The 17,825-nt window shown below is 36.2% G+C and overlaps 1 non-coding gene across 1 annotated transcript; it reads left to right on the forward strand.

Moving 5' to 3' along the window:
- The first annotated feature begins 16,500 nt into the window (after positions 1-16,500).
- LOC135273730 (U8 small nucleolar RNA) lies at positions 16,501-16,633 on the forward strand. Its single transcript, XR_010341540.1, has one exon. It is a non-coding gene; the product is annotated as a U8 small nucleolar RNA (small nucleolar RNA).
- The last annotated feature ends 1,192 nt before the right edge of the window (positions 16,634-17,825 follow it).

Below are 17,825 nucleotides of genomic sequence, written 5' to 3' on the forward strand. Positions count from 1 at the left end.
AAAAAACAGAGTCATACAGCAAAATAAACTTCAGATTTGGACCACATTTGGGGAGATCAGGAATTCTCTGGACAGATTTGGACCACATTTGGGGAGATCAGGAATTCTCTGGAAGGGGTGCTTCCAGACCTCAGCAAATTGTCCTATTGATTTGAGCCATAAAGACAGCTGAAGCCAGTACCAAGCACCTATAGAAGATTTGCCAAAGGTTAGCACCTCCACTCATAATTCCTTTGTAGTTACCAAACTGTAAATTGCAAATATCTGAGACGGATCTCAGTTAACTTAGAAAGATTATTTTGCCAAGGTTGAGGACACATGCCTGTGACACAGTCTCAGGGGGTCCTGACCACATATGCCCAAGGTGTTTGGGGCACAGCTTGGTTTTGTAAATTTTAGGGAGACATGAGAGACATCAATTAATATATGAAAGATGTACATTGGTTCTGTCCAGAAAGGTGTGTCAATTTGAAGCAGGGAGGAGGCCACTAGGTAGGTGAGAGACAAACAGTTGCGTTCTTTTGAGTTTCTGATTAGCTTTTCCAAAGGAGGCAATCATACATGCATTTATCTCAGTGAGCAGAGAGATAACTTTGAATAGAATGGGAGGCAGGTTTTCCCTAAGCAGTTCCCAGCTTGACTTTCTGGGGCACCAAGATGTATTTTCCTTTCACAGTATTTGTCATCTATTTCTCCTTACCTAACAGGGATGGTAAAGTAAACCTATTTTTGTTTTTACATTCAATATCTATTCAATTTTTCCTTATTAGTAGAGTTTTTCAACTCTACCAGCATAATTTAGTTATATATAATTTATTTTTTCTATGTGTGAACAGATAGAACATATTTAATATAAAGTCTTAACATGAGTTCATATTTAAATGAATTTTAAAATTACCTGATTAAGGGAATTTGTTCCATGGAAAGTATCTCCTTTTACTGCATTCTTTCCAATAACTCAAAGTGATAGCAAGTGAAAATGTTCCTTCATTCCGATTTAGTTTATTTTCTTTCAAAAAAACACAGGGGTATTATTCACAGATTTGCATTTTATTTTCTGATATAAATGTCAAATATGCACCTGGTACGTTTATATAACTGTTTTTTAATCTGGTGCATTAAAATTTACTCTAAACTTGGCATTTGCTTCTAGCTTTTTCTCTGGCATGTTGTTTTAAAAATTAATAAATTAGAGAGAAAATTTAAGTCATAGTAAAATTTGGGGTTAAGAAACAGAAGGAACTAGAACAAAGGAGAGTTTTAAAATCAGAGGGGACAATCTGAACAAAACGCTAAAATGCATAGGCGTTAGCAAAATTTCAGTGCTTATATAGAGAGGCAAAATGGTAATAATTCTAGGGAAATACTATATTAAGAAGTGGTTACAGCTAGCTCTCCAAAATGAATGAATAAAAAGGCTGAATATGAAAAACACAGAAAAGCATAGGATAAAGTGTAAACTTGCTGTAATTGTTTCAAACCATAATGAAGGGATAGCTGATACTGCCATGTTAGCAATGGTGTCGCAGAAAATATTATCAGGTCTTTAGCTTTGAATTATCATCTATATGCTTCAGTCCAGACCCCTTGCCCGAATTTCAATTTCCTGTTGTCAGTTTTCTACTCTACATCCTCAGCTGGATGTCTGTTAGACATATCAAACTCAATATGACTAAAAGTTAAATATTCTCCAAACATTTACCATGTATGTGATGATGCAGTTTCATCTTTTAGTAGCTCTGGGCAGTAGCTAGATATTATTATTAATTCCTTTATTTCTCTTATACTTTATGTCAGATTAATCACAAAATGCATCAACTTTCACTAAACATATACCCAAAATCCTATTATTTCTTCCCACCTTCAAAACTATCAGCTTGCTCAGCCACCATCACCGCTTACTTGGAATAAATATGCAGCATCTTAGCATTCTTCCTGATGCTGTGTTTGCCCCTATCACATTGTATTTTAACAGAAAATAATTTTTAAAATATGCCATTTCAATCCCCATTTCACTTAAAGGCCCAAATCATCACCATCTTCTAAATTATATAATCCCCTCCTGTCCCTTGATGTAGCACACCCTCACAGTCTCTATTCTATCCACATTGCCTGTTTGAGTACACCAGATAAACTACAGCACTTGTGCCTTATCTTTAGCAGTTTTCCACTGTCTGCAGCTTCCCAGCCTCAGATATCAGCACAGAAGTCCTTTACTTTTAATTATAGATTCTCAATAGTCACCAACTCAAAAAGTTCTATTCTTATCCCAATAGGTAATGCTCTATCCTGCAACATCTCATTCAACACACTCACAAACTTTGTTCTCTGATCTCTTGTTTTTTTCTTTCACAAGAATTATCAATCACCTTATAACATGCTAGATTATTTATTATCTTTATTTTTTATTATATGCCTCTCCTGGTTAATATTTAAGCTCAGAAATGCAATCGTTTTGTTTGAATTATTCATTAGTGTATCCCAAGTGACTAAAAGAATGTCTGACACATATAGTATGCACTCAATCAATATCTGTTTTAAAAGTTTAGAAATGAGTAGTTGACAGCCATAACCCATATTTAGATGACAAGGATGATTGCAACATAACAACAACTTTGGATCTGTACAGAAAAAGACAAAGGTTGTAAAAACAGCTTTGTTAGCAGTTTTATAATAAGTACAGTAGACTATCAACAAATGGATCAAGTCTATAGATTAGAAATGTTACAAAAATTATTTAACAAGAAAAATCATAAATTAAAATTGTGTAGTTATGTATTACTACAGAATATTCTGATTTTCATAAGTAGTTCATGTAATTTTTCATTGGTAAGGTCAAAATTGTTTTCAGTTGACTAACTGCATCAGTATCACTTAAAATTCTTATTTACAATGAAAGTTTCTTTGGCCCAAATTTAGACTTAATAGTATCAGAATTTGAAGGAGTAAAGTGGGTATCACATGAGAATATAAATTTTTTCAATATTTCTTTAAATAATTTTTGTAAGCCAGTGTTTAATACATTTTTATTTGAGGATAATGACATAAAAGCTAAATGCATCTGCCTTCCCTCCTTTGTTTTAATTAATTCTTCTCATGATGCAACACCATTTATTTGAGATTCATGCATTCTAACTTTTCTTGTAATATGCTGAACCAATTATATTCTGTTTAGTTTCCTCTCATATTCTCTGATGTTTTCCCCATAGAATATAAACAAGATTGAATCCCATCAGCTCTTTAAAACAAAAAAAAATCTAAATTATTTGCAATTTTGTAAAACTTCCATGGTCTCTGAACTTATATAAAGGACTAAACTGTTAGATAAATCAGACTTACCTGTATCAGACACCTTGTCCAGTGTCAAGCTTTACTAAATTTCAAAGATACAAGAAGCTGAGAGCCACAAGTGGAGCAGAGAGTAGCCCAGGGTTCTTCATACATCTCCCCAGGTCCTGCTTTCCTTTATCAGATGAGATTTCTAAGTGATGTGGGTGGTTTACTTCACTTACATAGATGGAGCTCACTTAGTTATGAAAACATCTACATTTTATATTCAGATAGTTTATTGCTTATTTGAAATTTTACATGGAGATTACCTTTCATAAGTTTATATATTTCATGTTTGTTTACCATAAGCAATCTGTCCATGGCAGTTAGACTTAAAACATTCACTAAATAAAAATCCTTCCAATAACAAAAATAATTAATTTTCAAAGTAATTGTTTATCAGCATATATATAAGAATATTAGACTGGGTTATCTGTCTTCTTTCCTTCACAGGAGTATACCCCGCTCCCCGTAACACAGGAGAGAAATAGTTTGCAAGCTATCTGCTTCATTCCTTCCTTTTAGTCTTATTCTTTAAATTTGCATATATTATTTTTTCACTATTAAATATTGACTCCTTTCCTTCTCTGTTCATTGAATTAATATTTTTAAGAAATATACTTACTATTCTGTTCATTTTGATACATAAGACATTTTTCCCACTTTGTTTTGCAATATTTTCTCAAAGTAAATAAACTTTTCTTTTTCCTCAGAATTTACTCTAAAAAGTGACAAGATCCTAGGAAACAAATTTGTTTTTTACCTCATGAACACTATTATGCTTTTTAAGTTTCTGTTTCCATATTGCTATGCTTTCTATATCTAATAAACTATCCAGTGTAATAATCCCAACTTGGCTTTAAATTACCTTCCAACTTTCTCTAGATTTTTCTATGTTTTTATATAACTTATTTTTATTATTTTAAAAAATTCTTCTGTAATTCCAGCACTTTGGGAGGCATAGGTGGGCAAATCACGAGGTCAAGAGATTGAGACCATACTGGTCAACATAGTGAAACTCCATCTCTACTAAAATACAAAAAAAATTAGCTGGGTATGTTGGTGCCGGCCTGTGGTCCCAGCTACTCATGAGGCTGAGGCAGAAGAATTGCTTGAACTCAGAAGGCGGAGGTTGCAGTGAGCTGAGATCACACCACTGCACTCCAGCCTGGCACCTGGCAAAAGAGCAAGAGTCTGTCAAAAAAGAAAAAACCCTCACCATTTCTAGGTATCCAATAACTAAGAACAGTTCTCAACTAATAGGTAACAAAAAACAGGAATCTAAATCATATAGTAACAAGGAAATAAATCTTGCCAACAGGTGAACTTGGAAGGGGACCTTGAGCTTCAGATACATTGTAGTCCTGACTCACATATTTGATTTCAGTCTGGTAAATTCCTAAGCAAAGGAATTAGCAAAATTATATCTGGAATGACCCTAAATGTGTGTTAAGTGCTGGGTTTGTAGTACATTGTTACATAGAAATAATAAAATAATCTAAATTTTGGTGCTAAAAGTGGGATAGTGTTCTAGCAAATACCTAAAAATGTTGCAACGGCTTTGAACTGGCAGTGGGTGGGAGCTGAAAGAATTTTGAGGAGTGTGGTAGAAAACACCTAAAGTGGCTTTAACACACTGTTAAAAATGCTTCTGGTAAGAACTAGAAGGAAGTGAAGAATGTGCTATGGGAAACTGGAGAAAGGGGGAGACTTGCATATAGTGACAGTAAACTTAGTAAAATTGTGTCCTGGCCGGGCGCGGTGGCTCAAGCCTGTAATCCCAGCACTTTGGGAGGCCGAGGCGGGTGGATCACGAGGTCAAGAGATCGAGACCATCCTGGTCAACATGGTGAAACCCCGTCTCTACTAATACAAAAAATTAGCTGGGCACGGTGGCGCGTGCCTGTAATCCCAGCTACTCAGGAGGCTGAGGCAGGAGAATTGCCTGAATCCAGGAGGCGGAGATTGCGGTGAGCCGAGATCGCGCCATTGCGCTCCAGCCTGGGAAACAAGAGCGAAACTCCGTCTCAAAAAAAAAAAAAAAAAAAAAAAAAAAAAAAATTGTGTCCTGCAATTATGTGCAAAGCAGAAATTGTAAGTAACAAATCTGATGTATCGTTTAGGAGATTTTCAAGAAAACTGTTGAAGAAGCTGATTTTTTCTTGCTGCTTACTATAAAATGTGAGAGGAGAGAGATACATTGAAGAAAAATTTGTTGAACAAAACAGGGACCAAGACTAGGTGATTTTGAAATCTGCAGCCCCTCTAGGTGGTAACAGATGCCAAAAGTAAGAAATGACTGCTGAACGTGTGGCAAGGAGAAATGACAGAGAAACAACAAAATATAATATTTCATTAAAACCTTAGGAAGATCAAAAGGTCAGATATTCAGTATAGAAAACATTTTTGAAGAAATAATGTGACTCGTGGATTGCAACAAAACCAAAGGGTTTCTAAAGCTTAAGGAAACTGACTCCCAGCTATCTCTGCAGAAGGCTGTAGTAGCAAAGGCATTGACTCTAGAAGACCTGTGGATGTAACCTTTGTCTAGTGGAATAAATACAAGTGAAGTTTAAAGAAGGTCCCCAAAATTATGCAGAAAATTGTTTATACGGAGACACTCCCAAGTTGGACTGAAAAAAATGGAATGTAAAAAATGGAAGAAGGGTGTCAGACTATCAAAGTCTACTCGAGGGAAGTAAGCTGATAAAACTCGACTGCATTGGGAGGCCGAGGCGGGTGGATCACGAGGTCAAGAGATCAAGACCATCCTGGTCAACATGGTGAAACCCCATCTCTACTAAAAATACAAAAAATTAGCTGGGCATGGTGGCGCGTGCCTGTAATCCCAGCTACTCAGGAGGCTGAGGCAGGAGAATTGCCTGAACCCAGGAGGCGGAGGTTGCAATGAGCCGAGATCGCGCCATTGCACTCCAGCCTGGGTAACGAGCGAAACTCCGTCTCAAAAAACAAAAAACAAAAAACAAAAACTCGACTGCAGACCTGTACTGACCTTTATGACAAAGGACGACTCAGAAAGCAGAACCAAGAACAAAGAGAGTAGAATGGAGGGCCCAGGAAAATTATTCTCAGATCTTAAAGTCTAAAAAATGGAGTCTGAACATTTGCCTGGCTTGATTTCAGAGCTGCTGTGGACCAGTGACTCTTATGTTTTCGTTTCCTTCCCTCTTTGATGTGTTTAAATCAATGTCTAAAGTTGTTTATTTTATTCCTGTCTTACAGTGTTCATTGGTAGTGTTGGGGGATGGATAAGTTTCACAGTCCCACAGATGGCTAAGAACTGTGTCTAAGAGTTGAATTTAGTAGGTTACACTTAGAAACCTCACTCACACCTAACTTTCATTGTTTAAATGATACAATTTTGGATTTTGAGTTGATGCTATTATATAATAAACCTTTGGTTTTGGGGGAGGGTATATGCTACATGAGGAAGGAAGATGAATTACTTTAGGGCCATAAAAAACACCCTGGAAGGCAAAATTTTAAGATGGCCTTCAGGATTCCTCTATGAGCTTATAAGCCATGTAATTCAAAAATTCAGGGCTCTTGCTTATTATTTGTTTTCTTGAGCTAGAGAGTGCTGAGAGTGGTGTGTTAAAATCTCCAATAATTGTCTATTTTTGTATTTCTTCTTGTAGTTTTGTCAATTATTTTCCAGTGTTATGTTTTTAGCTTCACATATTTTTAAAATCATAACATTTCTAAAATTATGGATTATTTTACCAATATTCTCCATATTTCTTAGGATAATATGTAGGCAAATATTTTTAGGTATTTATTAAGATTTCTACACCAGCTATCTTCTACTTCAATTTTTATGGTTTTTTACCAGCATTGAGATTTTCTACATAATCATGTCCCAACTTGGACTCAAAGAAACATATTATATATCTTTAATATAGCATATATTATCAGATTTTTAAAATTAAATCTAAAAATTTGTTCTTGAAAAATAATTCTAACTCATTATCTAATTAGCATTAAATTGAATTTTATCTATTGTTTGTTTATTATTACAGTGCCCACTAGGGAATCATTATAGGCTTAACTAAACGTTCACACTCACAGTATTAAAAAGGTCTCATTTGACATCAGACTTACTTAAAAGGATGTAGGAAAAAAAAGTATCATATATTCTTTACCTTAGAAGTGGTCTTCGAGGCCGTTTACACAGCTATTCAGAATCTATTCTCTGATACCCCAGGTAAGCTCAGGAGAAAAAAGACCAGAATTACACCCATGATATGAGATTAATTTGGGTTTGGAACGCCCTTGCTACACATGAGCCGACACCTCCTGTGGCAACCAGAAGAAGAGCTATTAGAAAGGCACGAGCTGCATCATCAGGAAAACACAAAATTCTGGCTATTTCATGATACTTGCAGTTTTTATAAGTTCAGTTGCAATTTACTCATCAGTGGACAATTTTACTGTAATGCTGCCTTATAATAGAGTTGCTATTCCAATTTTATCAGTTTGACTGAAAGTAAAAGACAGAAAGTTAGATAGAATGTCAAATTTCTTCCAAAGAATATAAGATTTCTTAAGTTTAACCAAAACCATTTTTCTTTTTCTCTTCTTTCTCTTTTTCTCCTTTAATTACTTATATCAAAATATTTATATAATATTTTTTCTGCTTTGAAAAATTCTATATTATTATTTTTTGATTACTCCTAATATAACCCATATTATTTTTCCTATTTATTTCTTAAGCTTCTCTCTAGGGTTGAAATGTTTATCCGGTTTAAATTAAAAATATATGAAAAAAGGAGGTACATTTTCTCTTCTCTGTTTTTGTCATTTTCTAATCTATTAAAAAATCTTTAATCATGGTCTGAAATTATCTAAAGCTCTTCCCTTATTGGCTTAAAATATCACCCCAGTACTCCATTTCAATAAAGCATTTTCCTTGTTTTGACTGTCAGTTGTTGCAAATTATTGGCAAGGATTGAATTCAAACAATTAAAATGTAGATTGGATTTGTTTACTATGCATAAGAAGTTTAAAAATTATGTTTGAATATCTTTATATACACATGAAACCCTATCTCCAACAAACCTTGTCTCTCCCAATGCCCACTGTAGTCACTTGAATAACATGATTTTTTAATGAATATAATAAAACATACTTTTTGAATTAGATAGCAATCTTGGATTCTCAGTTTAGGGTCAGCAAAGGCCTGGGGAAAAACCAAGCCTTTGTTGTATATTTTGGTCATTTGATATGAATCATCATTTATATTCTTCTCAAACCAATTAAGAATTAGGAGGAGTAAGAATCAGTGAGTAAACAAAACCTATACTATTCCTTTAAAATTCACTTTCAGTCTCAATTTACACTCCCGTTTTTTTTTTTTTTTATTGCATTTTAGGTTTTGGGGTACATGTGAAAAACATGCAAGGTTGTTGCATAGGTGCATACGTGGCAGTGTGATTTGCTGCCTTCCTCCCCTTCACCTATATCTGGCATTTCTCCCCATGCTATCCCTCCCCAACTTCCCACTCCCCTGCTGTCCCCCCACTCCCCCGCAACAGACCCCAGTGTATAGTGCTCCCCTCCCTGTGTCCATGTGTTCTCATTGTTCAACACCCGCCTGTGAGTGAGAACATGTGGTGTTTGATTTTGTGTTCTTGTGTCAGTTTGCTGAGAATGATGGTTTCCAGGTTCATCCATGTCCCTACAAAGGACGCGAACTCATCGTTTTTGATGGCTGCATAATATGCCATGGTGTATATGTGCCACATTTTTCCTGTCCAGTCTATCATCGATGGGCATTTGGGTTGGTTCTAGGTCTTTGCTATTGTAAACTGTGCTGCAATGAACATTCGTATGCATGTGTCCTTATAGTAGAACGATTTATAATCCTTTGGATATATACCCAGTAATGGGATTGCTGGGTCAAACGGAATTTCTATTTCTAGGTCCTTGAGGAATCGCCACACTGTTTTCCACAGTGGTTGAACTAATTTACACTCCCATCAACAGTGTAAAAGTGTTCCTATTTCTCCACATCCTCTCCAGCATCTGTTGTCTCCAGATTTTTTAATGATCGCCATTCTAACTGGCATGAGATGGTATCTCAATGTAGTTTTGATTTGCATTTCTCTAATGACCAGTGATGATGAGCATTTTTTCATATGCTTGTTGGCCTCATGTATGTCTTCTTTTATAAAGTATCTGTTCATATCCTTCACCCATTTTTGAATTGGCTTGTTTGTTTTTTTCTTGTAAATCTGTTTTAGCTCATTGTAAATTCTGGATATCAGCCCTTTGTCAGACGAGTAGGCTGCAAAAATTTTTTCCCATTCTGTTGGTTGCCGATTCACTCTATTGACTGTTTCTTTTGCCGTGCAGAAGCTGTGGAGTTTGATTAGGTCCCATTTGTCTATTTTGGCTTTTGTTGCCAATGCTTTTGGTGTTTTGGTCATAAAGTCCTTGCCTACGCCAATGTCCTGAATGGTTTTGCCTAGGTTTTCTTCTAGGGTTTTTATGGTGTTAGGTCTTATGTTTAAGTCTTTAATCCATCTAGAGTCAATTTTAGTGTAAGGTGTCAGGAAGGGGTTGAGTTTCTGCTTTTTGCATATGGCTAGCCAGTTTTCCCAACACCACTTATTGAACAGGGATTCCTTTCCCCATTGCTTGTTTTTGTCAGGTTTGTCAAAGATCAGGTGATTGTAGATATGTTGTGTTGCCTCCGATGCCTCTGTTCTGTTCCATTGGTCTATATCTCTGTTTTGGTACCAGTACCATGCTGTTTTGATTACTGTAGCCTTGTAGTAGAGTTTGATGTCCGGTAGTGTGATGCCTCCCGCTTTGTTCTTTTTGCTTAAAATTGACTTGGCTATGCGGGCTCTCTTTTGGTTCCATATGAAGTTTAAGGTGTTTTTTTCCAGTTCTGTGAAGAAGGTCATTGGTAGCTTGATGGGGATAGCATTGAATCTGTAAATTACTTTGGGTAGTATGGCCATTTTCACGATATTGATTCTTCCTAACCATGAACATGGAATGTTTCTCCATCTGTTTGTGTCCTCTCTTATTTCGTTGAGCAGTGGTTTGTAGTTCTCCTTGAAGAGGTCCTTTATGTTCCTTGTTAGTTGTATTCCTAGGTATTTTATTCTCTTTGTAGCAATTGTGAATGGCAGTTCGTTCTTGATTTGGCTCTCTTTAAGTCTGTTATTGGTGTATAGGAATGCTTGTGATTTTTGCACATTGATTTTGTATGCTGAGACTTTGCTGAAGTTGCTTATCAGTTTCAGGAGATTTTGGGCTGAGACGATGGGGTCTTCTAGATATACAATCATGTCGTCTGCAAATAGAGACAATTTGACTTCCTCCTTTCCTAATTGAATACCCTTTATTTCTTTTTCTTGCCTGATTGCTCTGGCTAGAACTTCCAGCACTATATTGAATAGGAGTGGTGAGAGAGAGCATCCTTGTCTAGTGCCAGATTTCAAAGGGAATGCTTCCAGTTTTTGCCCATTCATTATGATATTGGCTGTTGGTTTGTCATAAATAGCTTTTATTATTTTGAGATACGTTCCGTTGATACCTAGTTTATTGAGAGTTTTTAGCATAAAGGGCTGCTGAATTTTGTCGAAGGCCTTCTCTGCATCAATTGAGATAATCATGTGGTTTTTGTCTTTGGTTCTGTTTATGTGGTGAATTACATTTATAGACTTGCGTATATTGAACCAGCCTTGCATTCCCGGGATGAATCCTACTTGATCATGGTGGATAAGCTTTTTGATGTGCTGTTGTAATCGGCTTGCCAGTATTTTATTGAGGATTTTTGCATCTATGTTCATCATGGATATTGGCCAGTAGTTTTCTTTTCTTGTTGAGTCTCTGCCGGGTTTTGGTATTAGGATGATGTTGGTCTCATAAAATGATTTGGGAAGGATTCCCTCTTTTTGGATTATTTGGAATAGTTTCAGAAGGAATGGTACCAGTTCCTCTTTGTATGTCTGGTAGAATTTGACTGTGAACCCATCTGGACCTGGGCTTTTTTTGGGTGGTAGGCTCTTAATTGCTGCCTCGACTTCAGACCTTGTTATTGGTCTATTCAGGGTTTCGACTTCTTCCTGGTTTAGGCGTGGGAGGAGGCAACTGTCCAGGAATTTATCCATTTCTTTCAGGTTTTCTAGTTTATGTGCATAGAGTTGTTTGTAATAATCTCTGATGGTGGTTTGAATTTCTGTGGAATCTGTGGTGATATCCCCTTTATCATTTTTTATTGCATCTATTTGGTTATTCTCTCTTTTCTTTTTTATTAGTCTGGATAGTGGTCTGTCTATTTTGTTGATCTTTTCAAAAAACCAGCTCCTGGATTTATTGATTTTTTGTAGGGTTTTTCATGTCCCTATCTCCTTGAATTCTGCTTTGATCTTAGTTATTTCTTGTCTTCTGCTAGGTTTTGAGTTTTTTTTATCTTGGTCCTCTAGCTCTTTCAGTTTTGATGATAGGGTGCCAATTTTAGATCTCTCCTTGTTTCTCATGTGGGCACTTATTGCTATATATTTTCCTCTAGAGACTGCTTTAAATGTGTCCCAGAGATTCTGGTATGTGGTGTCTTCATTCTCGTTGGTTTTGAAGAACATCTTTATTTCTGCCTTCATTTCATTGTTTATCCAGTCAACATTCAGGAGAAAGTTGTTCAGTTTCCATGAAGCTGTGTGGTTCTGGGTTGGTTTCTGAATTCTGAGTTCTAACTTGATTGCACTGTGGTCTGAGAGACTGTTTGTTATGGTTTCCATTCTTTTGTATTTGCTGAGGAGTGATTTACTTCCAATTATGTGGTCAATTTTAGAGTAGGTGTGATGTGGTGCTGAGAAGAATGTATATTCTGTGGATTTGGGGTGGAGAGTTCTGTAAATGTCTATTAGCTTTCCTTGGTCCAGGTCTGAGTTCAAGTCCTGGATATCCTTGTTAATTTTCTGTCTTGTTGATTTGTCTAATATTGACAGTAGTGCATTAAAGTCTCCCACTTTTATTGTGTGGGAGTCTAAGTCTCTTTGTAAGTCATTAAGAACTTGCCTTATGTATCTGGATGCTCCTGTATTAGGTGCATATATATTTAGGATCATTAGCTCTTCTTGTTGCATTGATCCTTTTACCATTATGTAATGTCCTTCTTTGTCTTTTTTGATCTTTATTGCTTTAAAGTCTATTTTATCAGAGATGAGAATTGCAACTCCTGCTCTTTTTTGCTCTCCATTCGCTTGGTAAATCTTCCTCCATCCTTTTATTTTGAGCCTTTGTGTATCCTTGCATGTGAGATGAGTTTCCTGGATACAGTACACTGATGGGTTTTGGCTTCTTATCCAATTTGCCAGTCTATCTTTTGATTGGGGCATTTAGTCCATTTACGTTTAGGGTTAATATTGTTATGTGTGAATTTGATACTGCCATTTTGATGTTAGCCAGCTGTTTTGCCCATTAGTTGATGCAGATTCTTCATTGTGTTGATGCTCTTTACCATTTGGTATGTTTTTGGCGTGGCTGGTACTGGTTGTTCTTTTCTATGTATAGTGCCTCTTTCAGGCACTCTTGTAAAGCAGGTCTGGTGGTGATGAAATCTCTGAGTACTTGCTTGTTCACAAAGGATTTTATTTTTCCTTCACTTATGAAGCTTAGTTTGGCTGGATATGAAATTCTGGGTTGAAAGTTCTTTTCTTTAAGGATGTTGAATATCGGCCCCCACTCTCTTCTGGCTTGTAGGGTTTCTGCTGAGAGATCTGCTGTGAGTCTGATGGGCTTCCCTTTGTGGGTAACCCGACCTTTCTGTCTGGCTGCCCTTAGCATTTTCTCCTTTATTTCAACCCTGGTGAATCTGATGATTATGTGCCTTGGGGTTGCTCTTCTAGAGGAATATCTTTGTGGTGTTCTCTATATTTCCTGGACTTGAATATTGGCCTGCCTTGCTAGGTTGGGGAAGTTTTCCTGGATAATATCCTGAAGAGTATTTTCCAACTTGGATGCATTCTCTTCGTCACATTCGGGTACACCTATCAAACGTAGATTAGGTCTTGTCACATAGTCCCATATTTCTCGTTGACTTTGTTCATTCCTTTTTATCCTGTTTTCTCTAATCTTGCCTTCTCGTTTTATTTCATTGAGTTGATCTTCGACCTCTGATATCCTTTCTTCTGCTTGGTCAATTTGGCTGTTGAAACTTGTGCATGCTTCGTGAAGTTCTTGTGTTTTTCAGCTCTATCAATTCACTTATATTCCTCTCTAAGTTGTCCATTCTCGTTAGTATTTCATCACATCTTTTTTCAAGGTTCTTAGTTTCTTTGCATTGGGTTAGAACATGTTCTTTTAGCTCACGGAAGTTTCTTATTACCCACTTTCTGAAGGCTGATTCTGTCATTTCATCACACTCATTCTCCATCCAGTCTTGTTCCCTTGCTGGTGAGGAGTTGTGATCCCTTGTAGGAGGAGAGGTGTTCTGATTTCGGGTGTTTTCATCCTTTTTGTGCTGATTTCTTCCCATCTTTGTGGATTTATCCACCTGTTGACTTTGTAGTTGTTGACTTTCTGATTTTGGTAAGTTTAAGTCTGCAGCAGCAGAACTCATAAACCCCTTTTTTCCCCAGGTGTTCTGTCCCAGGGAGTTAGGGCTTTATGAGTTTCCACTGTGCTGCTGCCTTTTTTTTTTTTTTTTTTCTTCTTCTTCTTCTTCTTCAGGGCTGCCCTGCCCACAAGGAGGCAGCCTAGTCACTCTCAACCTGCAGAGGCATTGCTGAGTTGCTGTGGGCTCTGCCCAGCTGCCGTGTGAACTTCCCTGCAGTCCTGTTTATATGGGTGTGGTTAAAACTCCCTCCGCTATGGTGGCCTGCCTCTGTAATGACAGACTCTCTCTGTAATGCTGGGTTGCCTCAGCAACAGCAGGCTGCCTCAAGAATGGCGGACTGCCTCCGTAGTTGTGGAGTGCCTCGGTAATGGCAGACACCCCTCCCCCACAGACCCGTGCTTGCTGTGAAACTCTCAACCCAGAGCGTTTCCAATTGCTGTTTTTTGTTTTTGTGGGGGTGGGACCAGCAGGGCCTGATCACCTGGCTCCCTGCCTCAGAGCCTTTTGGTTTTTAGTTGAACGGTCAGCTCTCTCCCAGGTGTCCTGGTCACCTGTTGAATAGGTGCCAGAATCTGTGTGATTTCCCGTGCGGCAACCCACTGCACCAGCTGAAACCATGGCTCTGAGATTCATGGTGCTTTTTTGCCCAGGAATCTCCTGGCCTGGCTCCCTGTTTCAGCTCCCCTTGCTGGATAAGTGGGGACAAAGTCTCATTTACTCTGCACTGGGAACCGCTGCGCCGGGGTGCAGGCAAAACAGCCACGCCGGCCAAAACAGCCACCCTGGTGACCCGTGGGGCTCCTCCACCTGGGAATCTCCTGGTCTGTGGGCAATAAAAATCCATCTGGAAATGCAGCGTCCACTCACCCTCTGTGCTTTCACTGAGAGCTGCAGTCCTGAGCTTCTCCTAGCTAGCCATCTTGGTGCGAGTCTCTCCTTTTCTCTTTTCATGTATTAGTTGGTCAATGTTAAAATTATGCATTAAAGAATATTGACAGTTATGTCATATTATATTTTCTTTCAATTTTTTGTGAAGTTAAATGTAAAGGATTTATATTTCCTTCCACATTAAGAAGCAGATAATCTATTATTAGATGTCACCATATAAGTACATATTATTTATTTATCACAGAATACTAAATCTTGTTCAAGTTAAGTATTTGTCTAAACACTTTTAATTCATGTGACTATATGATTATATTTCTATTCCAAAAAGCTATAAAGGAAATTTATAAACCATCTGTTGACTCATATGACAGAATGATAAAAGTATCATTTTGGCTTTTTATGAAACATTTTTTCTTACTGTAGTTTGCAATTATTGAGAAAAAACTATATGAAACAAATGAATACATTATTGTTATAAACAAGGACACTATCATAGAAACTGACTACAATGCAAATTAAATTATTAAAGAAAATCATCATCAGCCTCTTCACTATCACTTAACGTTTATATTGTGCCTATTATACATGATACACTTTTCAAGTCCTTCATATTTATTGTTATTCAATTCTCTCAGAATTCTTATATTAAGTATTTTTCTTTTATAGATGCAAAACATGAGGCACAAAAAAACTTTTAAAAACTTGCCAATATTACAGAACTTATAAATGTTAGAACTTACAGTTTAACTCAGACAATCTTACTTCATTGTTGTGTTTGTAATCACTTGACTAACATGTATTTTTCAATTTGTGTCATTATTTAAGTTAATATATTATACTGATTCTTGAGTGGAATAAAATTTAAATGAGTATTTTCTAAACTTGGTACTAATTTTATATTAAAATATTCTTTCATTTTTATAAATTCATGCAATTCTAGATTGTGTGAATTACTAATTGTTTTTGAACAAAATTATCAGAGAGGAAATTGTTCTTATATTTTCTAAGTAATAGCTTTATCAGCATTTTTTTTTCCAACTTAAGTGTCATTTCAAGGAATAAACTAGATAATGACTTTAAAGAAAAAGGAAAACATGGAATTTTCTCTTAAGTACTAACAAGTGTAATATGTGAATAAAATATTATAAAATATTATATTCCAGTAGTAATTAAAATGACATACCATTAAAAGTGCTATCTTCAAGTGAGATTTTTATATTTCTGTTTTTTTATTTTGTGTTTATCTTTCCAATAGCAAATGAATGATAAAATACCCTGTCTAGTGACAGTTGCATTCTGTTTATGTTATGTGGATTTCAACATCAAATAGAGAGTGACAAAAAGTGATAATTTTTAAGAGTAGACTACAAAAACCAAATTCTCTAAAGGTTAAATGGTACTAACAAAGAAAATATTAACTAAAAAGAAAATGACATTTTTAAACCTGTCCTGGAATGCACTTTTCAAATTTATACATTGGTTTCTAAAACCAATGTATAAATTGGTTTTTATATTTTATGTAAATAAAAGGGCTATTTTATTTACATAAAATAAAGCAAACTATTACCATTAATATTTCTAAATCCTACTTTGATATGGAAAGTGGTTATATAGAGACTGGATATTATACTTTGATATGGAAAGTGGTTATATAGAGACTGGATATTATACTTAAATATCACCAGGTATTGTCAGTTGGGATAATTCTTACCTGTTCCTCCTTTTGGAGGGCAAATTAGAACATGATTGGGGTTCACATGATGCATGATTAACATCTCTGAGTAAGCAGGACTTTCAGCACCTTGATTGCTCCTATCTGATTTTTCCTAAAAAAAAAAAAAAAAGATTACCAGGCATGATAAAGAGGTGATCACTTATATGGTTACTTTTAAATTTCCATTTGTTTAGTCTAATAGCAAAGTCAATATTAAAACTCTTGAAATTCTCCATTTGGCAATAAGTGATATAAAATGTTTTTCTGTCTTAAGATACAGGTTCCAAATACTTCTTTGATGTGAGTTCCACTACCTCTATCTAAGCAGAGAAATTTGAGAAAAATACTTTGCAATAGAAGAAAATATTAACATTATTCATTAATATTTCCAAACTTATAGATTTGAACTGCATCTGTAATTATATTCAGGATTTTTATAGTGAATAGAATTTCTATATGATGTTTGATCATTTTTGCTCTTGTGAAAACACAATACATGTTTAGTTTGGATTGTGGAGATATGGGATTTAGTAAAAAAAATATGTTTCCTTCTATTCCCAACTACATATTTCCACTTGTGGCTTCAATAGGAACCCCAAACTTACCAAAGCCATTTTGCAGAGAAGCCAAACCAATAGGATTAATGTAGTTACACAATTCACTTAACTTTGCTGATAGGTTCTTAGAAACTTCAACTTTAAGCAAAACAATGTGGCTGGCATGATGGGATCACACCCATAATCTCAGCACTTTGGGAGACAAAGGCAGGTGGATTATCTGAGGTCAGGAGTTCAAGACTAGCCTGGCCAACATAGTGAGACCCTGTCTCTACTAAATATGCAAAAATTAGCTGGGTGCTGTGGTGGGCACCTGTTATCCCAGCTACTAGGGAGGCTGAGGCAGGAGAATCGTTTAAACTCTAGAGACCGAGGTTTCAGTGAGCCAAGATTGTGCCATTGCACTCCAGCCTGGGTGGCAGAGTGAGACTCTGTCTCAAAAATAATAACAATAATAATGTATAACAGGTCTTCAAATAAGGTTGTTTCCTGTTTCCTTCAATGTTGGTTGTTTTGTTATAATGTTGATGAGAAAAAAATTTTGCTTTGTTATACATATTTTTGCTTAAGTTCTTATTTTCCAAGAATTTATTGTTTATATTAAATGAGAACTTACTGTAGATAAGCAAAGATTTCTTATGAGAATTGAGTCGTTCAATTATGGGGGCTGAGAAGTCCCCCAACACACTGTCTGCAAGCTGGAGACCCAGGAAACCTGATGGTGTAATTCAGTCTGAGTCCA

This window comes from Aotus nancymaae, unplaced genomic scaffold, assembly GCF_030222135.1.
Source record: "Aotus nancymaae isolate 86718 unplaced genomic scaffold, 86718_ANA_hifiasm-v0.15.2.pri h1tg000008l, whole genome shotgun sequence".
Lineage (NCBI taxonomy): Eukaryota > Metazoa > Chordata > Mammalia > Primates > Aotidae > Aotus > Aotus nancymaae.